This window comes from Rhinichthys klamathensis, unplaced genomic scaffold (genome assembly GCF_029890125.1).
Source record: "Rhinichthys klamathensis goyatoka isolate OS25496 unplaced genomic scaffold, OSU_Roscu_1.1 h1tg000907l_1, whole genome shotgun sequence".
Classification (NCBI taxonomy): Eukaryota; Metazoa; Chordata; class Actinopteri; order Cypriniformes; family Leuciscidae; genus Rhinichthys; species Rhinichthys klamathensis.
Window position 1 is genome coordinate 123850 of NW_026607253.1, and position 27401 is coordinate 151250.

General features: G+C 40.3%; 1 protein-coding gene across 3 annotated transcripts in view; it reads right to left on the bottom strand.

Moving 5' to 3' along the window:
* The window catches only part of draxina (dorsal inhibitory axon guidance protein a), a 62517-nt gene extending 47554 nt beyond the window's left edge, over nt 1–14963 (bottom strand). For 2 of the 3 annotated variants that reach the window (XM_056244082.1, XM_056244083.1), the window contains exon 1: nt 14822–14963. The gene's annotated coding sequence lies outside the window, so the exon portion shown is untranslated. The remainder of the gene's footprint in view (nt 1–14821) is intronic. The other variant, XM_056244084.1, reaches the window with a different exon arrangement.
* Nucleotides 14964–27401: the final 12438 nt, after the last annotated feature.

A 27401-nucleotide genomic window follows, 5' to 3' on the forward strand; every position in this document is an offset into this window, starting at 1 on the left:
CATACAATTGCTATGTGATTTCTAGATTTCTAAAAAGAACTTGATCAAAACAATATACAATTCGTATACCAGTTCTCAATGCTGAATTGGACTTTGACAGTAATAAACGGTTATTCGGTACTAATAATTACTGCAGATTTACAAATTTTCTGAAGAAAATGCCAGATGCCTCATTGTATGTTACCCTTGAGTGCTGTTTCTATGTTGTTGCTAAGATGTTAGTAGCTTATACCATGCTGTTTTGTAGTTACTAAAGGTATTATGATAGTTTCTTAGCATGTTGTTGTGGTTGTTCATGGTGGTTGCTAGGACATTACTAACTGGTCAACCCAGAAATCTCTATAATATTCTGAGTCCTAAAACTGGGCTGGGGTCCCTCCCTCTATTTAAGTCTAGGATTTTTTTGCCCACGCATTTTATAGTCTGCTAGGCATAAGAGTATGTCTGATCACTTAGAAAAGTAAATATTTGTCTTTTTTGTTGAAAAATACTGTAAACATGCTACTCTAAAGACCTGTAATTTGGTCAAGGGTTAGGTGCATGTAATTATGCATAATTTATAGTTATTACTATAGTTACCACATGTGTTGTGATTCGCCTACGGGTGATCCCACTCGTGTATTCTTCCACGGTAGGGCTTACCTGACGGCGAGCCCGTGTCTTTCCCATGGCAGAGCCCGCCCTGCCATCTCTGCTTGGTATTGATTTCACCCTAGCTAGGCTTGATCTACCACAGATACCTTCCATATGTAGCACTTCCACATGTTACCTCCCTACGGGCAGGATGTGGTCTCCGTAACGTCCTTTTAGAATAGGCATACTTTCCCAGTGTTATCCAAATAGTCTCACTGTGTGGGTAAGAAGGAACAGCAGTGATCAACTCTCTGCATTGAAGCCCTGTCCTTTCTCCGACCCAGCAGGTGCGGGGGGATTATGCTGTTTACAAGGGGGCACTGGAACGGGCAGCAATTGTGGCGTTTTATTAGGGATGCCAAATTGTCAGTCACTGACATAACATCGAGGTTACTTATGTAACCCCCATTTCCTAAAGGAGGGAATGGAGACGTTATGTGAAACAGCAATTTTAGCAACGGGACATAATGTCGAGGTTACTTATGTAACCCCCGTTCCCTAAAGGAGAGAATGGAGACGTTATTTCCCGTCGCTAAAATTGCTGTTTCACCGCTCAACGGCCGGAACACACTGTCTCAAAAAAAAAAATCCTAGACTTAAAACTTAAATGAGCAAGTGCAGCGCGCCTCCTTATATACCCGCTCCGCGGGGCGTGGTTTGTGCTGCAAATCTCAATTGCCAATGTCCATTGGCTTATTTTGTTTACACTCAAAGGTCATTGGGCTCCCAGGCGAGATCCCAATTTGTCAGTCGCTGATGTAACGTCTCCGTTCCCTCCTTCAGGGAATATCTCGTATGTATGAAGGTAAATCAGTAGCTAAACTCGAGAGCACGTAGATGTGAATTTGAGAACTTGTACAATAAATATTCGTACTTGTATGTGAACATTTACACTCACAGCTCCAATGTGAAAACCTGTAAAATAAAAATCTGAAGTTGAATGTTGAGATTTGCACTCGCAGACAATAGTTACAAACCTGTATTCTGAATCTGAAGCTCCAGACAAGCAGTCACAAATGTGTAAAATGCCATTCACAGAAATACAATGACAGTCACAAACATGTAAAATATATTTGCACTTCTTCTAACATTCAAATTCGCAGTACAACCTCAAATTGGCACTTGCAACTTCTCAAATCTGTCACTGCAAGTTCAAATTTCGCGCCTTGACTTTTGCTACTCTTTTCGCGATATATGAGGTGCAAAACTGATTTGTGCACTTGTAACTCAGTGGCGGTGAGAGCGGAAGGGGGGCGGGAGCGGGGGTGTTCGAAGGAGCCGTTTTATTGGTTGGCGCCTAGCCAATGAAATGGGACTTCTATTGTACGTGATGATGTCACGAAACCCGCCTCCTCGTGGATGTTCTGAAACGCTAACATGGCTTAATGCATTAGACTAATTTAAAAGACATAAATGATATTATCAAACTTAGTGATATTAACACCATACTAATAATGCACACTACAGAAAAGCAGATGAGCACAGAATATGACGAAAGAAAGCAAATTTGTGTTCAGTGCAAATAAACCAGCTGCCTGTGTTTTATTAATAATGTATAAGGAATTTTTTTTTTTTTTTTTTTTATATATAACTGTTGGTCCATTAAGCCTCATTAAGCGTTTTCTTTGTTTTCTATAAGAGGAAAATGCTTAACGTACAATTAAACGAGTTCCGTTCATTTTCTGCTCAATTGCTTTTCTGTATGCTTTATTTATGGTGTTTCCTGAGTTTGGTCTTTTAATACCACTGTCTTAAGTTAACGTGTTGCGTTCATATTTTGTGCTCATCTGCTTTTCTGTAGTATGCATTATTGTGTTTACTAAGTTTGATAATATCATTTATGTCTTTTAAATTAGTCTAATGCATTAAGACGATTAAGACATGTTAGCGTTTCAGAACATCCACGAGGAGGCGGGTTTCGTGACATCATCGCGTACAATAGAAGTCCCATTTCATTGGCTAGGCGCCAACCAATAAAACGGCTCCTTCGAACACCCCCGCTCCCGCCCCCCTTCCGCTCTCACCGCCACTGAGTTACAAGTGCACAAATCAGTTTTGCACCTCATATATCGCGAAAAGAGTAGCAAAAGTCAAGGCGCGAAATTTGAACTTGCAGTGACAGATTTGAGAAGTTGCAAGTGCCAATTTGAGGTTGTACTGCGAATTTGAATGTTAGAAGAAGTGCAAATATATTTTACATGTTAGTGACTGTCATTGTATTTCTGTAAATGGCATTTTACACATTTGTGACTACTTGTCTGCAGCTTCAAATTCAGAATACAGGTTTGTGACTATAGTCTGCGAGTGCAAATCTCAGCGTTCAAGTTCAGTTTTTTATTTTACAGGTTTTCACATCGGAGCTGTGAGTGTAAATGTTCGCGTACACGTACGAATATTTATTGTACAAAGTCTCAAATTCACATCTACGTGCTCTCGAGTTTAGCTACTGATTTACCTTCATACGTATGTAACCCTCATTCCCTGAGTAGGGAACGGAGACGTTACGTCGTGACGACGAATGGGGTTTCGCTTAGAATGCCTCTCACCTTCGAGAAATAAAATGAGCCAATGACAAAGAAATGCAATGGGTCTGCGGAATTTGCATAGCGTAACTCCGCCCCACCTCGTGGGTATATACGGAAGGACGCTGGCAACTTGCAGATATGTCTTCGCTGAGGAGCCGAGACTGAACTCAGGCGTTTTCAGCGGTACAGCGGAAGTGCCAGAGAGATGTAATGTCTCCGTTCCCTACTCGAGGGTTACATACGTAACCGAGACGTTCCCTTCTGTAGTCACTACGAAACCGCATACTAGTATGCCCGCCCGCGTACTGGTATGCACTACGAAACCGCGTACTGGTATGCCCGCCCCTCGAAAGCAAACCGTAGGAGCGGTCGAAGCAAGGGGTGCTTAGGTGTGTCCCCACACCAGGTGGAGGCGCTGTGGGGACACAGTAGTGTTGCCACAGAACACTCCACGGGGGGAACCCCAGTGTACCCTTGGCCGCAGCCTCAGCGAGGGCAGAGAAGGCAAAAGAGGCCACTGAGCAGTCGCGAAAAGTCAAAGGAGACTTACACGATCTCATGACCTCTTCATGCACGTCCGGGAAAAAAGGGCGGGTGCACACCGCCTCCAAAAACCAATCATCGCGGGAAAGCATGGCAGTCAGTTCTGGATCAGACTCGGGCAATGCTGGCGGTACAGGCAGCACAGTCGAGTCTTCATTTCCAGATGACTCAAGCCCACCTTGTGATGCAGTGATAGACATGATTTCATCTGCCGGGGCGCAGAAGTAATCTGTCTACCGCACCCAGAAATACACGGGCGAACCATCTTCAAAAAGACGCGCCGCGTGCAGCTCTTTTAGAGAGGATAAAACTCAACAGCAGTGCTGAAGCGCCCAGGTAGAAACACACACGCTGTTTGTAGACCACTGCACAAATCAGCAGACAGGAATGTGAAACTCACTGAATAAACGCCGTCACACCACTCTTCTCGTCTCGAAGAGTGAAGAGAATGAAGATCTCAGAGTGGCTTGTGTAGTGAAGTGTCAACTTGGCTCCGAAGCGAAAACATATCTGCATGTTGCCAGCGTACTTCATTATCACTGCTGGTCTTTCAAAGAGGGGAAGCTCTTTTTTTTTTTTACTCGACTGTCAGGTGTGGGGATGGTGAAAAGAGCGAGGACTCAGGTGCAGAGTTGATGGGCTTTATTTTAATAATAAAATAAAAAATACAAACAAAAAACTACGAACCAGCACAGGACAAGGAGAATAAATAGGGAGCAAAAAAGGCAGGTAACGAGGGAGGACAGGTGGGGCAAAATAACTAATAATCAGGAAACAAGATGGGAGTCGACACAATCGACAGGAGAGCACATGGCACAAGGAAAACACATGACAAGCCATGTGCTCACACCAAACATGACAAAAACACAAACACATGGCCAGTAAAACAAATTACAAGCAATTGTGCTCACACAAAATGAGACATGAAGAAAAATGAGAACACTCATAAGCCAAGTGTTCCCACAGAACATGACAACATAAAAGCACACAGCTAGTGTAAAACACAAGCTGTGTGCTACACAGCAAAAGACAAAACATGACATGAAAGCACGCGGCCGATGTAAACACGAACCGCATGCTACACAAAAAACAACACACTGAACAGAGCGAACACGAAACCGCACGCGAACACGACAAGACAGAACATTATGCACGAGAACCACCATAAGCTCATCCTGTGCACTCACAACAGAAGAAAAAAAACGCAGAGCATGCATGTCCGAATCCCGACACAAAACCGAAACCAAACTAGACAGATGTGCCGTGATTCAAACACCACGCCCGCACATGTGACAAGGCACCTGACATCGACGGAGGAAATGTGGGAATTAGGTTAAACTGTGAAATGTATGATGAAAATTGCAAATACCAAAAAATATGTTACAGCAGTTCGTCTTTCGAGTACACTTGCAAAATCCGCGATGAGACTGAGCTCGAAATCTCGAATAGCTTCCGCATCAGCGACTTTTTATTGTGCGAAATCGCTGTCAATCAAAAGGAGATGCAGTCCTCCAATCATCACGCAGACGCCCAGACTCCAGGCCAGCCCACTTCCCTATTCACCCCAGAGATGCCGAGCGTCCGTGAGCAGGACACAATCGCAGCATTTATCCAATGACCGTCTAGTTTCGAAGCACTGAAAAAATGTACTTTTGCACAAACAAGGAATTTACTTTGGTAGGCTATTGAAGCTTCCAGTACACACATATGGAGTAAATATAACAAGACACATAATAACATTCAAGAATAACAAATATAAAAAAGTTTAGTCAGAATAAACATTTACACACTCTAAAAAATGGTCAATGGACGCTGAGCTTCAACGGGGAAATGCCATAGGGAAATGCACTGTGACGCGTTACGGGAATGTATGAGAAGGAGATCGAGTCAGCCGACCTGCCATATGTAGCTGATTCTGAACGAACTCGTCTTCGAGATGACCGGGTTCTAACGCATTTTTAGTCAATAAAATGTTAACACAATAGTACACATTTGACCATAAATTTTTTGACATTATAGGGGAGGCTGAGCTTCCCTTGCAGTCTTAAAGAAATCGCCACTGTTCCTTATACACCCACGAGGTGGGGCGGAGTTACACTATGCAAATTCCGCAGACTCAAATTATTTTTAAAAAAGAGTGCAAACAACTATGGCCAACGTGTTTTGGAGAAAAACATGTATTTCATAAAGAGACTGTTCCCACATTTTTAATTATTTTACTTCAATGAAAGGTTAGATTTTTGCAAAACATTTTAATGAAAGATCAAAAGGATAAGCAATGCAGATTTATTTTTACAGCCATCTTTGATCATTTTTACCAAGGGTGCCAATAATTCTGACCATGACTGTATATGCAGGTACTGACAGGTATATACTGTACAGTCGTGCTCAGAATTAATGGTACCCCTGGTAAATATGATCAAAACTGGCTGTAAAAAATAAATCTGCATCGTTTATCCTTTTGATCTTTCATTCAAAAAATTGCCAAAAATCTAACCTTAAATTGAAGTAAAATTTATGAACGTGCCACTTTCTATTTTGTGATGCTCAACAATCTTTTGATGCACATCAGAACTATATTCTTTGGTTTTACTCATTGTGATGGATGATTAAGGGAATTTGGCCTTTGTGTTTCCTCATATTTAAACTCCTGTGAAACAAGAAGTCATGGCTGGACAATATCATGTTCCTAGTCACCCTGGTGTGCTAAAAAAGGTAAACATTAATGGGAATATACTTCAGAGATATTTTACTCGTAAAAAATTCTAGGGGTACCAATAATTGTGGCCAACGTGTTTTGGAGAAAAACATTTCTTTCATAATGTGATTATACAGTAAAAACAGTAATATTGTGAAATATTACAATTTAAAATAATTGTTTTCTATTTTTTTTCATAAATTATTTTTTTTGTTTTATTCCTGTAATGACAAAGCTGAATTTTCAGCATCATTACTCACATGATCCTTCAGAAATCATTCTGATATGCTGATTTTCTGTTCAAGAAACATTTATTATTATTATTATTATAATTATTATAATCATCATTATCAATGTTGAAAACAGTTTTTGTGGAAACAATGATACGATTCAAACATTTGAGGTAAAAAAAAAAAAGGAAAGAGAGATAAATTGATCCTTTTATTCATCAAGGATGCATTCAATTGATCAAAGTGAAGACCTTTCTAGTGTTACAAAAGATTTCTATTTAATAAATGATTTAACAAATGTAATAAATACATTTTTAAAAAAGCAAATAAATGCTGATCAATGAACTTTCTATTCATCAAAGAACCTTGAAAAAAGTATCACCATTTCCACAAAAATGTTTAGCAGCACAACCGCTTTTAACATTGATAACATTGAAATGTTACCTGAGCACCAAATGGTTCTGTTTTGAGACGTGTTTTGTCTTCCGCTGGTCTTGTGTGGACTTTTATGTTATTTCTTCTTCTTCTTCTTCTTCTTCTTCTTCTTCTTCTTCTTCTTCTTCTTCTTCTTCAAGGATTTATTGGCGGTTGGCAAACCAACTTAAAAGGTGCATTTTTATGTTATTTCCTGTTTTGCGCCATGTTTTGTAGTCCTATATAGATTTTCTTGTTGATTAGTTCCTGATTGTTCCCATGTGTGTCTTCTTTGCCAATCAGCCCTTATGTATAAATACCCCAGTTATCTTGTTCTTTGTCTGGTGTTGCCCAATTTGGATGTATCGTGTGAGTTGGTTTCCAGTTCTGTGTTTGCCCTATTTGGATTACCATGTTTTGTATTTTCCTCTGTTTTTGCCTGGGGTACCCATTGCCAGGATTTTCTCTTATTTTGTTAATACTGCACTTGGATCCTCTTCCTCGTTTCTGAAACACTCATCGTAACACGTTACACTGAAGACTAGAGTAATGACTGGTGAAAATGTAGCTTTGCATCACAGAAACAAATAAAATTTTTAAATGTATTCAAATAGAAAACAGTTATTTTAATTTGTACAATTTTGTATTTTGTATTATTGGTATTATTTGATTATTGGTGCCCACACTCAGGACCTGTACTCTGTAATAATCACAGACTCCACACACCCTGGACACCTGTTTGAACTGTTACCGTCCGGAAGGCACCTCAGATCATAGGCACTAGAACATCTAGGCACAGGAACAGTTTCTTCCCAGAGGCTATTTCCCTCTTGAACAGTTAAATGCCTTACAAGTGCAATACCCCCCTTTTTTCTTTTTTTTTTTTTCAATATCCTTGTAAATTCATTTATTCATATTATTATCCACAATACTGTAAATATGTTCATTATCTGTATAATCTCTATAATTTGGGTCAAATATGGACGAACCCAAGCGTTGGGTTAAAAAATTAAATTGAAAGATTTAACCCAACGGCTGGGTTTGTCCATATTTGACCCACATTTGGGTTGAAACAACCCAGCATTTTTTAGTGTGTAAATGTTTATTCTGACTAAACTTTTTTATATTTGTTATTCTTGAATGTTATTATGTGTCTTGTTATATTTACTGTATACTGGAAGCTTCAATAGCCTACCAAAGTAAATTCCTTGTTTGTGCAAGCACATTTAGCAATAAAGCTCTTTCTGATTCTGTAGGTAAAGGCATGTTTTTCCTATGAACCTGTGTTGAGTCTTATGGTGGTCATCAGTACAATATAAAAAATAGTGGTACTTTAAGTTTCAAAGCTTCAAGTAGATTGGTAAATTAATATTATATATTAATGAAATATATGGTTATAAATATAAATATATATATATATACAGTATATATATATATATGTGTGTGTGTGTGTGTGTGGGTGTGTGTGGGTGTGTGGGTGTAATAACACACCTGTTCTCAAAATGCTGCAGAATTTGAGATGTTGTCCAAGTAAGCAAGTTAGTAATTACCTGAGCATAATACTTCACTGACCCTAGTATGACCAATGATAATAGTGATGTTTAATAATAATAGTGATGGTGTGAGTTGATGAAAAGCTAATAATTCATTAATGATTTATGATTTAATCATAAAAACTTATTATTAAAATAAAACACTAAAAAAGATTAAATATTTTACTTGTTTACCTGCATGTCATGTGACCATCAACTGACATCAGAAAATCTTGACCATGTGAATATGTTGTTAAATTACTACAAATAAATATTGCGGTCAATATAAGGTATTCGGCTGACAAAAACGTTTGGGAATCCCTGGCTTGGGGAAACAAGAATACATTCAATAGTCAAATTTGTCATCAGCAGGGTTATTATAGTTAACAAAAAACAAAAATTAGTTTAAAAAATCTAAAAATGGATAAAAAAACATTTTACTAATAAAAACTAATTAAAAAATGTTTACATGTAACTATAATAGTGTATGCATTTTGCTAAAATAGCACTGGTCATCAACCAAAATAATTATTCTAGTATATCTTGAAAATGTTCATATTTTTAATAATCTATCTGACTGAAATAATCATATATATATACACTCACCGGCCACTTTATTAGGTACCCCATGCTAGTAACGGGTTGGACCCCCTTTTGCCTTCAGAACTGCCTCAATTCTTCGTGGCATAGATTCAACAAGGTGCTGGAAGCATTCCTCAGGGAGTTTGGTCCATATTGACATGATGGCATCACACAGTTGCCGCAGATTTGTCGGCTGCACATCCATGATGCGAATCTCCCGTTCCACCACATCCCAAAGATGCTCTATTGGGTTGAGATCTGGTGACTGTGGAGGCCATTTTAGTACAGTGAACTCATTGTCATGTTCAAGAAACCAATTTGAAATGATTAGAGCTTTGTGACATGGTGGAAGTAGCCATCAGAGGATGGGTACATGGTGGCCATAAAGGGATGGACATGGTCAGAAACAATGCTCAGGTAGGCCGTGGCATTTAAACGATGCCCAATTGGCACTAAGGGGCCTAAAGTGTGCCAGGAAAACATCCCCCACACCATTACACCACCACCACCAGCCTGCACAGTGGTAACAAGGCATGATGGTTCCATGTTCTCATTCTGTTTACGCCAAATTCTGACTCTAACATCTGAATGTCTCAACAGAAATCGAGACTCATCAGACCAGGCAACATTTTTCCAGTCTTCAACTGTTCAATTTTGGTGAGCTCTTGCAAATTGTAGCCTCTTTTTCCTATTTGTAGTGGAGATGAGTGGTACCCGGTGGAGTCTTCTGCTGTTGTAGCCCATCCGCCTCAAGGTTGTGCGTGTTGTGGCTTCACAGATGCTTTGCTGCATACCTCGGTTGTAACGAGTGGTTATTTCAGTCACTGTTGCCCTTCTATCAGCTCGAACCAGTCTGGCCATTCTCCTCTGACCTCTGGCATCAACAAGGCATTTCCGCCCACAGAACTGCCGCTCACTGGATGTTTTTTCTTTTTCGGACCATTCTCTATAAACCCTAGAGATGGTTGTGCGTGAAAATCCCAGTAGATTAGCAGTTTCTGAAATACTCAGACCAGCCCTTCTGGCACCAACAATCATGCCACGTTCAAAGTCACTCAAATCAACTTTCTTCCCCATACTGATGCTTGGTTTGAACTGCAGGAGATTGTCTTGACCATGTCTACATGCCTAAATGCACTGAGTTGCCGCCATGTGATTGGCTGCTTAGAAATTAAGTGTTAACGAGCAGTTGGACAGGTGTACCTAATAAAGTGGCCGGTGAGTGTATATATATATCCTATGGAAAAGCATTCCAGTAACCTAGTCCTCTGCAGTAACACAAGAAACAAATCACAAACACATGCTTCAATGTCAGACACATTCATATGAAATACAAGACATAGAAGTATAGCCACAACAATCAGAGATCTCAGTGGATTCATGCAGTAGTACTTCAGTAGTCTGTAGAGCAACGGCAGACAAGTTTAGATTATATAAGATATTCAGCAAAGGGTCACAGCATGGAGCCTGGGATGGTGCTGGAAATTCAGTGAAAGACAACGAGACCCACAACCAGAAAGAGAATGAAAGAAAAACAGAAAGAAAAACAGCAAGGGGGGTGGAGTAACCACAGAGAATATGTGTGAGCACAACATGGTGTTCAGATCCTACCACTGTGTGAATAACTGATAAAAGCCTCCACAAGCGACTTGGATGATATTGTGCAAAAGTTTGAAAGGAATGTGAAGCTCACTAATGAACTCAGTGACATTTCAAGAGGAGGGAGAGAGCTTCCACTGTGAGGTCTTCAACATCTCCTCCTGCTGAGATCTGGGGCTCCATAAGCCATCTGCTGCACCCCTGCTACCCAAAGCAGGAGAAAAAAAGCTTTTCAAAGAGATGAAAGGTTGAAGCTTTTTCTCTATACTTCCTCAACTGGAAGATCTAAGAAAGTTACAACTTTTTGAGAGTTGTCTGATACTGAATGAGGCGGATATAGACCACATACGGGACACAGAGAATATTTTCTTAGTCGTTACTAGCTAACTTTAATTGTTTTCTATTCTGGGAAGTATATGTAGGTCTACCTCAGTAAGGGTTTGCTTGAGTTTGTGTGTGGATTGGGTCATATTTGATGTGTAGAAGCAGTTGCTTGGACTCTAAATGACATGAGGGGATGCTGCCCATGGCAGATTCACACCCACAGGTTTTCACACCCACTAAATCTCCCAGACCGTGAAGACAAGAGAAGTCATCAAGAAAGGGTGGCACTTTTGAAGAGCCTCAATAATATTCTGCTACAAAACTAGTAAGCTTTCTCGCTGTCTGCCTACATAGCATCCCCAGTGAAATGGAGCCTCAAGTGACGGATTTGGAATGCAATAGCCAGCTATGTCTGTCTTAGAAACAGTGCTCCTCAGGCAGAGAACATGTGTGTGTGTATATATATATATGTTCTTTGCCTGAGGAGCACTGTGAATGACCACAAAGACACAAGAAAATCACACTTTTCAGCACCATTTCTAAGCTTTGCAACTCTGCAAATATGACTACAGTGCACGTGAAATTCCAACATTTATTGATGCCAGAAAAATATGCATCTAAAACATTGTCCAGAATTGTCCAGTTCCTAAATGTATATGTCATTCAATTATATAATGTTAATATAATATTTGAGCTATTCAATTCTGTCTTACCATAAAATGGACTGATAATAATAACCTAGTAGAAGCCCATATGATTACAAAGTTATATATATATATATATATATATATATATATATATATATATATATATATATATATATATATATATATACAGTATATACTGTATATATATGCACCTTGTGATGATTTTATTAATATTGATTATTAGGTCTATTACACATTCAAGGGTCTACCTACTGTTCTTTGTATTGATGTATTGATTTAGTATCAATACTGAGGTGACAGGGGCTGATATTGTACCAAAGCAAAAATTTTATAATAAAACCCAAAGCCACAGTCTATAATAAAACCAATAATATCCCTGTAACAATTATGTCATAAGTACAATTTCATACTTCAAGCAGGAAAAGAGTATTGCTTTATCACATAATTTATTTAAAATTCTTGTCAGATATTTTGCTGCTGGTCTGTATAAGCACATAATATGTGACTAAGATCAAGATAATTTAAAAAAACACACACACACAAAAAAACGTGACTAGCTTTGCAAATTTGCAAATTTCATCCTTCCGAGAATCTGAGATAAGGTTGACAGAAACCTTAAGATTTCAAACACAGCCTCCTAAAATAAAATAAAATCAAACAAAAGAATGCTTCAAAAGAGGGAAATAAACGCATCTACACAAATGAGAGCAGCCATCCCTTAACAAACAGTTTCAGCAATTTCACACCTCACATTGTTCGTTTTGGCAGCTCTAAAAGTGTCAAGGATACAAAGCGCATAACAACAGGCTAAGTGTTAAAATTGCCATAAAGAGAATCCATCTGGTGCCAAGAGAGCTCAGGAAAAGTGAGAGAGTGATATCACAACTGGCTCCCTGCAATGTGTCCCGTTATCTTCTAGCTAAGCATCCTGGCAGAATGCTCCTCATCCTCACAGCAGGGAAACCTCCTTCATCCTGTCCCAAAAAACAGACAGATGCACAACCACACACACTCTGCAGTCATTATTGGCACGTTGTGAGGCGTGAAGACAACAAAAAGAAGGCAACGTGGAGATCCACGCCATATGATCAACCATAAAACTAGTCTACATGGAAACATCTCTGTTGAATCAAAGTAGCTTCTGTATAAGATAAGTGGGAGAGAGGGACAGTGTCTCATTTGTTAAGCAATAGACCAGCTGTCTCCAGTGTCCAACAAAGACTAATTCCCAGTTAGCCAGCAGGACATTGACGCTGGAGAATAAATCACACAAAGGTCTTTATTGATCTGCTTTGGGGTCTCTTAATTGCTGAAGCGATTGGAAGTGTTTTAGGGGTGGCCTACATTTGGAGCATCTGTTCTATCTTAACAATCACACTCTAGCTAGAATCAGCAGAAGGTCATTCGATCATAGTATTGATGAGTTCTTTGATATTCAGTCAGCATTGTACAGTCGATATCTTGATACCACTGCATGGCATGACATGATGTGATCTTTTAAAACATTTATTGATTAGAAGTGTGGCTCTGTAAGAAGAATGCACATTTGGAGCACACAATTACCAAGCAATATTGAAGCCATTTAAGTAAAAAAAAAAAAAGTTCCAAACAACGGCAGCAAGAGAATGACCACAAAGAAACAAGACAATCACGCTTTTCGGCACCATTTCTAAGCTTTGCAACTCTGCAAATATGACTATACAGCACACCTGAAATTCCAGCATTTATTGATGCCAGAAAACAATGCATCTAAAACAATGTCCAGAAGTCAAAGAATCAAGTTTTTGTGGTTGTAAAACTTAAGATATAAAAACTGGCAGCTGAGGTTGTTGTTACAAGTATTAAAGGACATCATTTTTTTAAATGTTGCAGTTCCTAAATGTACATGTCATTCAATTATATAATGTTAATATAATATTTGAGCTATTCAAATCTGTTGATAATAATAACACAGTAGAAGACCTGTTCCTAGTTTGTAAATTTAGTTCAGCAACTGTTGCCATGAAGGCAAATAAATTAATAATTATAAAAACATAACTTTATCAATAGTGACTTGTTAAACCTCAATTTTCTGAAAATAACTTATTTCAAATTTTATTTTTTTACAGTAAAATTACGTAATACTTTTTTTTTATCAATTTACTGTTTAACACTACATGGTTTTTACTATATCATTTTACATTCTTTTTCATTTTTGTTTTAATTGTATTACTTATTTATATTATCTGCTACATTATTATTTCTACATCAGACAGACCAAAGGTATTCCATCGATCATTAAAGTCACAAAGATGGATCAAGTTTGTATAATGATGTGTGCAAAAGATCCTTATTTGGTAGATCCTTATTTGGAGTCTAATTAAAATTCACATGTAATTGCATGCTTTCAAACTCAGCTGCCCACTCAAATCAAGTCACACAATTACTTCTTCTTTTCGTTGCGTTCATGTTTTTATTTGTAGTTAAAGCACTTTGAGCTCTGGAAAGGCGCTATATAAATTAAACTTATTATTATTATTATTACAATTATGAACATAAAGATATTATCAAGCTTGGGGTCTCTGTGCGCACACAGACGCACTTTCTTACATATTATATTCATTATCTTTAAAATAATGAGGTCTATAAAATATACAGGCCTATGGAAAATAAAATAGTACGCAAATTAAATTGATAAATTGAAAATAAACATATTTGCTCTTATAAATCAATGAAGTAGTCTATATTAAGAAGAGAAGGCGATTGTATAGGGTGTATCCTGATTAGAAAAACGTGGAAATGCTGATCTTGGTTAGTTTTAAAACAAAACTGTTATCCATATCATCTTTCTGACAAACCTAATTTTGCGCTTTGAAAATAATACAAACGGGCGAAAAACCATACTGATAATGAGAATAATAAGAATAGAAAAGAGGCAAAAGTTGTGTCTTTTTTGCTCTAATAGTAAATAATAAATGAACCCCCGAGCGACTAAAAAGCTTCACATGTTCGAATCAAAAGATTTGACAAAATCAAACAAAACGATATGACATTCTTTAAAGCATAAGAATGAGTATAAGAGCAGGACTCTTACCGTGTATTAATCCGTTGAAAGGGAGCTGAGTGAAGAAGCAGATCATAGATGAACTGTCTCGGGCACTGATTGTCGAGCGCGCTCCCTGATGCGCGCCGCTGGGAAGGCTGATGTCAGTGATGATGAGAGAAAATCACCGAAGTTCACCACATATTTATCCCTCAGGAAAAAGGACGAAAATTAAGCAGAATTTCTCACAAACAGGCTTCCTCACATGTCTCCTCAGAAAAGCCCTCATTCATATGGTAACACGGCAAGCATTTATCATTTTTTCTTTTTTTTATTAGGCATAGTTATAAGTGTATCTGCTTTAAAATGTATATCTGGAAGTAAAATGATGTAATTTGGCATAAATGAAAGAGAAAAGAATAACACGGCGAGAAAGTAAAATATTTAGGTATAGGCTAGTAGCTACTGTCTCCTTCCTGTCCAAAAATTCTGCTAAAACAGCTTCATATGGTAGCATTCTTATTCGTCACTTTAAAAGCATTTGACTGGCGCAAAAAATAATAATAATAATAATAATAATAATTTTAGTACACTATTTGAAACCTGCCATCTTACTCATGGCAGCTCAGTTCTGATGCCAGGTTGTTTTCAGCCAATCACCTCAGCTGTTAATGATCTGGCTACTGTTGTGCTGTAGGAAAAATACATCATGATAAGACTGGTTTGTTTATCCATCACAAGAACATGCAGTCTTAAGCCCCAATATTTGATTGCAGGGAAAAAAATTCCAAATTCACGTCTAATTGTGACCGATAACATTCTTTTCTTTGTGAATACAACAATATACTTGTTTTTATTGATCACACTTTTAAAAGATGGAGTGATAAAGGCATTGTTTGTTTTTCTTTTAATTGATAATTATTTTTCTACATTCAATGACCTTATATCCTAATGTAATTTACATACAACAGGCTTATTCAGGTTGTGGCAAGGGCGTGTTTGATAATGAGCGTCACCTGTGCTGCACTGGTCTCGTATCTCTCACGGAGAAGTTATGTTATGTTATGTTATGTTATGTTATGTTATGTTATGTTATGTTATGTTATGTTATGTTATGTTATGTTATGATACAAATGAGCAAATGATAAAGCTTGGGTTGCTGAATATTCGATCCCTTACTTCAAAAGCACTTATTGTTGATGTTATGTTATGTTGCTCGCTAGATTCTGATTAAGTTTGTATAGTGCGTGAGCATGTTTGCATTTACAGTACTATGGTTGTGTGTGCATGCATGTATGTATACTTATGTATGTATATTTATATGTTTTGCATGTATGCACTTTCTTTTTTTATTATTAATGTGAAACGTGGAGCGTGAAAATAGAGACACCAGCCACCATAGTCACATGTTTGCCGGGAGCCAGAGCGCCTGACATCAAAGCAAATTTAAAAGTGTTGGCTAATGCTAATCGTTAATTCTCTAAGATTATTATTCACGTTGGCACTAATGATGTTCGACTCCGGCAGTCGGAGTTCACCAAAATTAACGTTAAAGAGGTGTGTGAATTCGCAAGTACGATGTCAGGCACTATAATTTGCTCTGGCCCCCTTCCTGTTCGCAGGAGTGATGAGATAGTTAGTAGACTGTCCTCACTCAATGGCTGGCTGTCGAAGTGGTGTCCGCAAAATAATATAGAATTCATAGACAATTGGAAAAGTTTTTGGGGCAGACCTGACCTGTTGAAAAGAGATGGTATTCATCCCTCCTGGGATGGTGCTGCTCTTCTCTCTAGTAATATGGCACATAGTCTTAGAGCTAAAACATGACAATCTGGTTACTTTAATTTATTAGTATCACTATAAAGCCGCTTTGGAACAATCTGTATTGTTAAAAGCGCTATATAAATGAAGATGACTTGACTTGACTATTATTATTATATACATTTTATAGATTATTATACATTTCATATATTATAATGTAAGGACTGGGCCAGGGTGAATCTGAATAACTAAATACCTTCGTGCTAAAATCCCAAAGCCTTTAGCCCCAAAAGGCCTGGAACTTGAAAAAACACACACAAACACACACACACACACACCTCCCCCACAGCTGACACCCACACTCAGGACAGAGCGTGGTGTCCGCTTACAAGACATTAAGACATTTTATGACATTTTTGGAATGTCCCAAAGGAACTTCTTTTCTTTAAAAGACATTCAACCAGATATATTTGATGTGTTTTTTATGTGTGTCCATTTGCCCATGTCACATTGGAATAACTGTGACTTTATCATTATGCATTTTTACATTTAACTGTCTATTCCCAGTATTGTTATACATCGTTCTTGGTCTTGTTTTAATTCTCATGATCCAGCGGAATTAATCAGATACAAGAAATTACAGTAAAAGTTATGATTCTATGTGCACCAGCTTTTTGGGACAGTAAGAACCAAAACTTAACATACTGTCAGAGCCTGGGGTTCTTAGATAACAGCATTTACGACCGCACCAGGAATGTCAGAGAAGTATGTCTCTCTCTCTCTCTCTCTGAATTCTAACCAAGGAGGAGAAATGAATCCTGTATTCATATATATATGCTATTATATATCCACTTGAGAATTGTATGAACGATGTATCTAAGTTCCCTATTTCATGAGTTGCCTTTCTGTGGTTTGGTCTATGTTTATCGACAATTCTAATTGGATAATGTTTCAAACTTTGCCAACTAATGTTTAACCAAATCCATTTGTGGCAAGTTTGGTCTCGATAAACTCCAATCTTCGTTCCCCATTTGTTAATTGACATTACATTTTGCTAAACTTTGTGACACATTAGTATTATAAGAATTGTGAAGATTCTTCTCTTAAACAACCGACGAAATTAGGGTTTCAGATGTCTCTCTCTGGAGACAAAGGGCCATAAACCCAAAGTCCCGCCTGTAAAATTCCAACCCTCTAATTGGCCAAGCCAACAGGAAGAGGCTGGATTTCTCCAAAAGTGATAAATGACGCTTCTCCCCTTCGCTCGCTCTCTTACTCCGCTGGTCTCCTCGTCTGCTGAACAATGTAGTCGTTGACTCGATTTCCCCTCGGGAAATCCCTTTTTGTTTTTTTGTTTCGTCTAAAAGTTTCGTCTTTTTCTTAAGTGTCCTACCAAGTTCACCTCCCAGGAAAGGAGGCGAACTTAGCCGATCTATTTTCTTTGGTAATGTTACCTCCAAGATTTTAAACCTCTGTTCAACACGCGCGCCAAGCAGCCCACGTGATGCTTCCTCACACACCAAGGAATCCTCTCACGCACGCGGCCAGACAAGGCCGCGCAGGATTGCCGCGATACAGAGAGACCAAGAAACTTGAGCAAGTATATCTCTTTATAGAGCTTCTAAGAAGTTTTAAGATGATGTTCCGTGTTGTTATCGGAGAGGTGAATGTCTTCCTGCCAATGAAATTCTCCCAATTTTCTCTGTTCTCTCTCTCCCCATCCCCTTTCCTCTCTCTCTCTTACTCGCTCACGCGTGTAAGTTATCCATTGTCCAAACTTGACGCATTTCTCGTTCATTGATGTCTTACTGTATTGTTCATTGATGTCTATGTGTTTGTAAATACCTATATCCCGTGTAACCGTAGTAAATACATAAGTAGTCATGCCTCTATTAAATTAATTATATATTCATTTTGATTGATGTGCTGTCTCTTTGCTCAATTTCAAGTCCCTTAAGTGCAAAAGGTCTTATGCTACATGCTTACTAAAATTAAAAATACCTTAAAGAGAATGTGTTGTGTTTATAGGGCGGGAAACCCAATTCTTCTGGCCAGAGAATTGCGTTTCCTGAAATCCTATAAAGTAAGATGATATTGTGGATCCCACAAATATTATCCTGACAATTGAGCTAATTTATTTTACCTGTTTGTGAAACATGGTCCGTGTAATTAACTACAATCAACTTGTGGTTAATTTCCGGGATTCACACGTATGCATGCAGGTAAAATGACAGATCCTCCCTTAGAGGGAGATTAAATTTAATGTAAGACTGATCTAATCCAAACATGTATGAATAATTATTAATTACCAATTATTAATTATGATATGCAAATTCCCCACGGATTAGATCCGCCCTGAATCCTTACAAAAATGGTGGAGAAAAATGCTAAGCACATTTTAAACTTGTTTTATGAGCAAAATCAGTTTTCAATCTATGTCTATATTGTGATTTAATATTGTACGTGCGCCTCGAGTGAGCGAACGCAATGCGAACTCACCACTGCAAAATAATGTCTGACATTCCGTTTGCCATTGTTAATAACTAAAAGTAAACTGCAGTTCATAGTATTAAATTTGTCCCACAAAAGACGAAGAAACCTCTTTTGAACGACGACATTTTTAATGTTAAACTCCCCTGTCCGAACGATGTTCTTCTGTCAGGGTGAAGACAAGATTTAGTGAATCGATGCTCTTTCACTATTCTTAAAAAGGCCTTATTTTATAATCGCTAGATTAACGATAAACTCCTGGTTAAAACATTGACGTAGCTACTCAATTGTAAAAACCTAAAGCATATTTAATCATAGGTGCTATTTGATATATGTTATGGGAGTCGAAAAACAGATGAATAATTTCTGTTTTCTCTCGCACAACGCAGCGACGAATCCTGCTAGATGTGCTTGTAAAACATAGCACCGAGAAAAAAAAAAATCCAACACTGAAAACATTTTTCATCATATATGCTATTTGATAAATGTTATTTGGATCCGAAAAACAGATGCCTAATTCCTGTTGTCCACAATTTACGTGTAGTGCAGCGAAGAAATCCTGCCACACACTTGTGTGAAATATAGCATCGAAAAAAATCCAAAACCTAAAAAACATTTTAAATCATAAAATGCTATTTGATAAATGTATTTGTATCCGAACGACAGACGTGTAATTCCTGTTGTCCCTATGTGTGTGTGTAGGAAAAATCCTGCCACGCCGTTTTGTGAAATATAGAACCGGAAAGAAATCCGTCGATATTTAAATTCCGCACTATTTCGGATTGATGCAGCAATTGAGGCGTGTAATTCTTTGCACGTCCTCTGAGACAGTCACATGTGAAAGCAGGCGGGTTGCAATGCTACTGCCAAACGCTAGGGCGCGCCCTTGAGTTTCCCAGTATCAGACGGCCTCCACGTCCTGACTTTACCCTCCATGAGCGAGATGTCGCCATCGTGTGGACAATGGTAACAAGGTCATCCTTTCCTAAATAATTTTCTCTCAGCACCATTTCAGATTGTTCCAGTGAATTCCTGAAATTGTGTTTCTAACTTTCAATGCATGTGCAAGTTCCAGTTTTAATAACATGATTTCACTACTGACTGTGTACATTTATTTTGAATTTAGTTCAAACCACGTTTGAATTTAAAATTCAAAAGTAGGTATTAGCAGTTTCTGATGACTAATCAAATATAATGCCAACCTTCAATTTCCTACACTTATTCAAATTTGGTTTGAAACAAACAAATTTCAAATTAATTTGAAGGAAGTCTCCGTTCCTGTCGGGAATGGTTTTATGGCTTTATTTCTATATTTCCTTTTTCAAATTATTTTTAGTAATTTTGATTCGATACGTTATGACAACTGTATCCTTACTTTCTAGAAGTTACTTAACATCTATGCATATGCTTGATTTGAATTGTAGTTAAACCAGTTTGAATGCAATTTAAATCAAGGTCTCTGTCAGCCAGATTGACCACTAGGAGGAAGTGGCCCAAACCCTAAGTGGCCCAAACCCTTAGTGGCCCAAACACGCCACTGCAGCTTGCTTCCTCCTGTGCTCTTCCTGCTGCACTTAATCTCTTCTCTGAATGGAGGCTAGGTTGTTCCGATAATTAACATCGTCATAATTTCCTTTTTGTTTGTACCATAATTTTAGTAAAGCCGCTGCCTTCGATTTTTTTTTTCTACAATAAATAGACACTCAATTTGATTGAGATAAAGAGAGCTTTAATTCACGTTGAGGTTCACTTGTCCTTCATCCTGTTTTGTGTTTGTAGGTAGAAATTTCTCTCGTGCTGTGGTGATTTGACAGTCATCTCTGCTTGGGGTCCAGCAAGCGGGTTCGTCTGACCTGCGTCACCAGCGCTGACTGAGCGCGAGTCTCGGACTTTCCCGTATCTCTCCGTTGGTGCGGCCCGCAACACATTACCAATTTGGCACTGCCGGTTGCGTGAGAGGGCGCACATCGGTACAGATATACGGAAGGGCCCGGGACACTGCTGTCAAGTGTTTGGGGATGACAGGAAGACCAACCACAATGCTGACTCCAACCCGAATGACCTCATTTCACCCCAGGCAAACTAGAAAAAGGTATTAAACCCATCCACTTAGTATTGGCCACAGAATCTATGAATTCCCCCGGTCATTGAAGCGTGTGGCTCCCTTCTCCTCTCCGAGCCACAAACCGCAGGCTTAGGCCTCCTCTTCCCTTGTAACACTTGTACTATTGACGCCATTTCATTACAGACCTTTCCATCTTTGATGGTTGCATGTTACTTCAAACTTTGCTATCTTGCCACTGCTCTTTTCTGTTGTGCTCTGTTCCTTTCAGTTCACCTAGAAGACAGAGCCTATCTGAGACAACAAGGAACGCTGAATAATAGTTTGACAAACCAAGCCGTTAGCATCAACAGGTGACCACTAAGCTACCGCCCTGTTAAATTTTATTCAGGCCCATATTGACCTACCTAAATTGTCCCACCGAATGATTTAACTGTCTGCATCAGTTAACCAAAATTTTCATACACGGCATAGCCCGTATTATAGCTCGTTAAACGTAGAACGAAATTGCACTGGTCTCTCTGCGTGTGTTGTGTTCCTCTCGCCCACAGTGAAGCCAGTTTGTTCCGGTCCTACAGTCCCACAACCCGCTGGGACAACCTCGACACATGGCTGACGGCCATGATGGCTAACTTCCTGCCCGAGGACGCTAGTGACTCAGAGCCTCGAGCCAAGAGCATCGCAGACGTGGACAAGCTGACGGCGCACAAACCAAGCCAAAGCTCCCACGACAAAGACCGGTCATACACGTCAACCTCACTTGCCAGCTCATCACACAAGAACGTCTCCACGAAAGGAGCCGCATCGCCCTGGAGCACAAAGTTGCAACGCTAAGGATGCAAGCCGAGGATGACAACGACCCCTAGCTACAAGAAGGAAGTGGAAAGACTTCAAACTGCCCTGTCTGATCTTCGTCGACACACAGACCGAAGAGAGCAGTCAGAGAAAAGAACCAGAGAGGAAATCAACGAGAAACTCCGACAAAGTGACGCCCCTTGCAAAGAGCAGAGACTGAACTTAAAGAGACTCGTAAGCCACAGCCTGCGAAAGAAACTCGCAAGAGGCCCGGGCCACAACCCACAAGCTCGTTCAGCAGAGACTGAACTAAAAGAAAGAGACACTAAAGCCAAGGCCTTTAAACACTTACGCACGGGCCGAGCTGAAATCCATGAACCTGCTCAATAGAGACACGATCTCAAAGACAAACTTAACATTTGTCCACACCGAGTTGAAACACTCTTATAGACTGCAGCATGACCGGAAAAGGGGAAACACACACCACAAGTTTCCCCTGACTGGTCTGCACCCTTCAGCCAAGAACCCAGAGCTGTAAAGAGGGGTTGAAAGCCCACTGTTCAAAACATCACCAGCCGCTGCGGCAGGCCTTCATTAAAGAATTCTCTGATCCAGAATCCGAAAAGACTTTAAAAAAAAAAAAAAACACAATCTACTCTGTCTCTGAACACTACTCAGAGCTGCCTCTCGAGGGCGCCCCACCAAACCATCGCCCTGTTTACAGAGAGCCAAGACCATTCCAGCCTGGAGCGGTACCCCTCTCAACATGCCACTGGTAAGCACAAGTCTGAGCACACATCAGACAAACACAGTGCCGCCACGTCTCAGACAGCCGAGACACTGGAGTCGCTGAAAAGCTTCTTCACAAAAGACTTTCCAAAAATTCAAGAGGTACGAGCCTTACATCCTATGGCTGAGCGTCATACCTACAGCAGCACACAGCCACCACAGCTGACAGCTGCACAGCCTGAGCGAGACAGCACAGTTTCCCACAGCTGGGTCCGAAACCCCAAAAGACCTGATCAAAAGGGGGGGGTGGGCCCGGAAACTCTGCCTACCCATCACTCTAGACAATGAGGTGAGCCTTGAAACACGGGTAGACACCGGCTCAAACCTCACTCTAATGTCAGCTCAACTCTTTGAAAAAACTCAGTGCTAAAGCTAAGAGCGAAGATCGAACTCTTATACCCCAACTATGTGAGCTGAATGTGCAGTCGTACAGCCAGAACGACCTCCGGCTCGAACAGAGAGCTCACACTTACCTGACAATTGGTCCGTTGAGGCCTACCCACCCGGTGCACATCTCACAAATGGACATGTACCCCTTTCCGATGGGCAAAGACCTGCTAGAATGCTCTGAGCTTTGATTAGACTTCAAACACCTGACCGTCTGGGCCCAAGTTCAAGAACCCCGCCCCTCCAGTCACACAGGTCACCAAAGCCAGACTCCAAGGTCACAGAGTTCCCAGGAACTCCAGCAGCCATCCAGGAATACACAGCCTCAGCACCAAGTCAAGGTTCAAGTTCGCGACCCTGCACCTTCCAGCTCGCCAAATACCACGCAATGCCCACTCAACGATGCGTGACCTAATGCAGAAGGCCTCCTCACAAAGACTTCCTAAAACCCCACTGACTTTGAACTGCACAAACACAGTGCAAGACTCTTCTAAAGGGTCCCTGATCAGCATAAGGACATAGAACTTTTATGAATAGACGAAAATGTGTGCTCAAAGAGACACAAGACTCTGCAATAGGAAAAATTAGACCTTTATTGATTTAAAGAAAATCTCGAATAGACGTGTGAGCCTCACCTGCAAAAAGACTATGCACGATTTTTTTTTTTTTTTTTTTTTTTAAACAAACATTTGCGACATGCTGGTTGAAATGACACTGCTAAACATTAGTTTCCATGACAATGAAGGGTTACGAGAAACACTAACTCCAAATTGAGCATACGTCCCCTGTAACGCCAGAGTGTAGGAAAACTACCCCAGTTTTACATTACTGTTAACCTACAGGCGTGCTTTTGGTCGTTGCGATCCAACCAGAACACAACGTGCGATGCGCATTTTGATCGCTGGCTTGTCCACATGCAGATAAAACGATAGCTGGAATTGACATCTCTACTTTAAGTAAAAAGCCTTAGATTTCCAACTAAAAGTAGCATGTTCAGCAGTAAAGCGTAAGTCTGTTTGACAAAGAAACCTCATCTCAGCAGCTTGTAGACTGTACCGATATCTATTCTGCTTTGCTTAAAAGAAATCCAAATTGTAGTATGACTAAACCTGTGTCTAACAAAGAAAGCTCAGGACAGAGTTATATCTAGGTAGACCTGGGTGACGCTCCCCTGTCTACAACTGTAAAGGCCTTACAAATTATTGTTAGATTGATGTAATTCACCTAAATTTTAGCTGCATCTACAAGCCGAGAGCTACCTAGCGATCAAAACTGTTTACTCGCTGAAAAGTCAGCATTCGTGCACGAGAGGGACGTAACTATATTTGCTTAGACAAGCTTTGACTTACAGGAAATCTATTACCTTACTCTGTAAACAAATAGAATAAGTTGCGTAAGATAAAGAGAAGAGTTCCATGAGTAAAATTAGCTAATGCCAAAACACATCTGCATTTTACTTAATGTAACACCGAGTCCTAGAAAGACTTAAAATATAGGTGCATCCTGTTAACCCGTTTAAACATGCATAATTCATGAAAAATGTACATACATTCGTTAGGGACTGTTGAATTGTCTGACATGCTATGGTTCCCATGACACCGACTTGTCACAGGAAGTGCTAACTTGTGATGTCACTTTGTAAACAAACCAGCCTAGGTGGCTACGTTAACCTAGCATCCCTCCAGCTTACGCTAAGCTAAACTAACCTAGCATCCAGCTAGCTCACGCTACGCTAACCTAACCTGGCGTCCATCCAGCTTATGCTAAGCTAAATAATAACTTCTACAGTTAGCAGTTAGCATCATTTACTTGAACCCTTAATCACCGCTTGTGTTCACACAATGTAACGTATTCTAAAATACTTTCCTTAACATCGGTTAGGGTTTCTAATTATTCACTTTCCGTGTTTGCAATTCCTCTTAGCTAAAGTTTATCTTCCCTAGTTCAGGCATGGTCCTTCCTAACTGTCGGAGGATAACTTCGCAGATGACCTGTTAATTAAACTTAAGTTTAACTACATGTAAACTGTGTAGCTAGAGAAGAATTCATATAGCAATAGGGATTTTCATTGGCAGGTGACTAACCCTTCGATGGGGCACACACGGTGTGGTCTGGAACACGCAATCGCCGTAACCCACTATGAAGTGGTGACCCAGGTAAATCCAAAGTTTAGTCACTAAGGCCACTGATTATTCTCGCCTTAAGATCATTCCCGTAGTTTTGATCACTTTTATTTCTTTTCGCTTTTAATTTTTTTTTTTGCTCTTCGTTAATTCTTTAATTTCTTTGACTTTAAAAATAATAGCACTCAGCTATTCCCTTGGCTATTCGATCATCTATATGATTTACTTTTATTTCCTCTCTTATTCAAATGTGGTTCCAGTCCCCATAGGGCCCAGAAAGGAAACAGAGACACCTATACTTGTGATTGTGTTTATTTTCAACAAGCGCACTCATTTTTGTGACCCTGAAACACAAGTATTTCAGCACTTTACTAGGGCACAACTATAGTCCAGAGAATTGATAATAAGCATTATTCAAATAGGACAGCTGTCCTTTTTCCCCCTATCATTCACTTCGTCAAGCCGTAGTGAACCATGACTATGCCCTTTTCAGGATATACTCTCGGAACCACATAAAGTCTTGGCCTCCTAACATCCACAGCTAAGATAAGGATACAAGACACACTTCACTAGCTAGCCACACGTGAAACACCTAGCTTTATGCTACATACCTAGTGAACCCGTTAAACCGTGGTTCTGAACTTTTAGGGTAATGGATTAGTCTCTCCCCACAAGTGTGACAAAAGTCACAGAGCCCCTGCTTCACCTGACCTTAACCTTTCAGCTTACCAAAGACTATGACAAAACAATGGACACTATGAGAAACCACCTCTAACCCCTCCAACCACCCACGGACGCCGTCTGCACAAACCGACAACCGGTGCCCCAGACAACCTACGTCAACAAGCACATGCTGCGTGCACTAAACAACATTCAGCGTTCTGCACCTGATGCCATCACCGCGCCACAGCTTGTGATGCCACGGTGCAAAAGGGGGGTAATGCCAATGTATGCCGCTGCACGCCGCAGCACCAGAGACACTTGCAAGACACCGAAGCAAGTGGCATACCGGCGTTCTCAAAGTGAAAAAAAACTGTCCTAGCCAAAAGGACGAGACTCGCTGAAATTTTTCCTCCCTTTCTCTCTTTCTCTCTCCCTTTCACTTTTACCAGGATGCCGCTGTGCCTCCAGACAACCAGAGGGCAACCGCAATCGGACATCTCACCAGGTCTGGCACCCGGACCCGCACTCAGAAAGTGAATGTGCCACCTGATCCTCACAACGCCTACAGAACACACTACCCCAGCGTAACAACACAATACAGCTGGGTAGGTGCCGATGGACAAAGGACTCCCGCACTCACGCTGAGACCATGGTTGAACACATGCTCAAGCAACTTGAGAAAATGACTGTCACGCTAGCGGAGCCAGGTGGCCACAACCACCGCCGCACTGCCGTCAGAACTCTGTTTAACACTTGTATGTCCAGCATGAATGCAGCAAACCTCGCCAACGTGGGACGGCATGTAGCCGAAATTCAGACTGAGATTCCACAGATAAAAGAGCACTCACAACAGAGTGCATCCCTGCAGACCATCGACAAGACACTGAAGGGAACTGTGAATGACTTTGCTCAAACTCAGCTGGTAACAGCCCTGATGACAAACCTGCTGCAGGGGGTGAACTCCTCCATCGACAGCCTCGCCAGGGGTAGAATTCCACCGCACCTGATACCCTTAAGCCTCGTGAAAACCGTGCTGGCGTCCGCCATCACCACGCCAACTGACTCTTTACAAATACACCTTTCCTACTCTCTGGGTAGTGCCATCCCTCTCTGCGTCGACTACAAGCAGAGAAGTTGGGGGGTTTTCTCTTGAACTTGCCCATCATAGAGTCAAGCCGAATCTACCGGCTCAAGAACATTGTCAAGGTCAGATTTTGAAAAGTAACATTCACATCAAGATCCACACGCCGGACGGGGTTGACTGCAACGACGGCAACACAAAGCCGTCCTAAGCTCCGAACCCGTACGTGTGCACATTGACCAAAGAAATTCACTATCTCTGCCCTAACAAGCCTCTCCTCAGAGACAACACTGACGGAATCTGCGGGCTGAAGATCAGCGACACCCGCTGCCCTGCCGAAGCCAAGCTACGCACTCAAGGCATCAAGACCCAAGCAGAGAGTGTAAGTGACAGGCGGCTCGCTAACACTCCTGTGCGCACAGCTGCACTCACTTACGACCAGAATGACACCGACACCTGTGTCACCTCGCTCCACTAGAG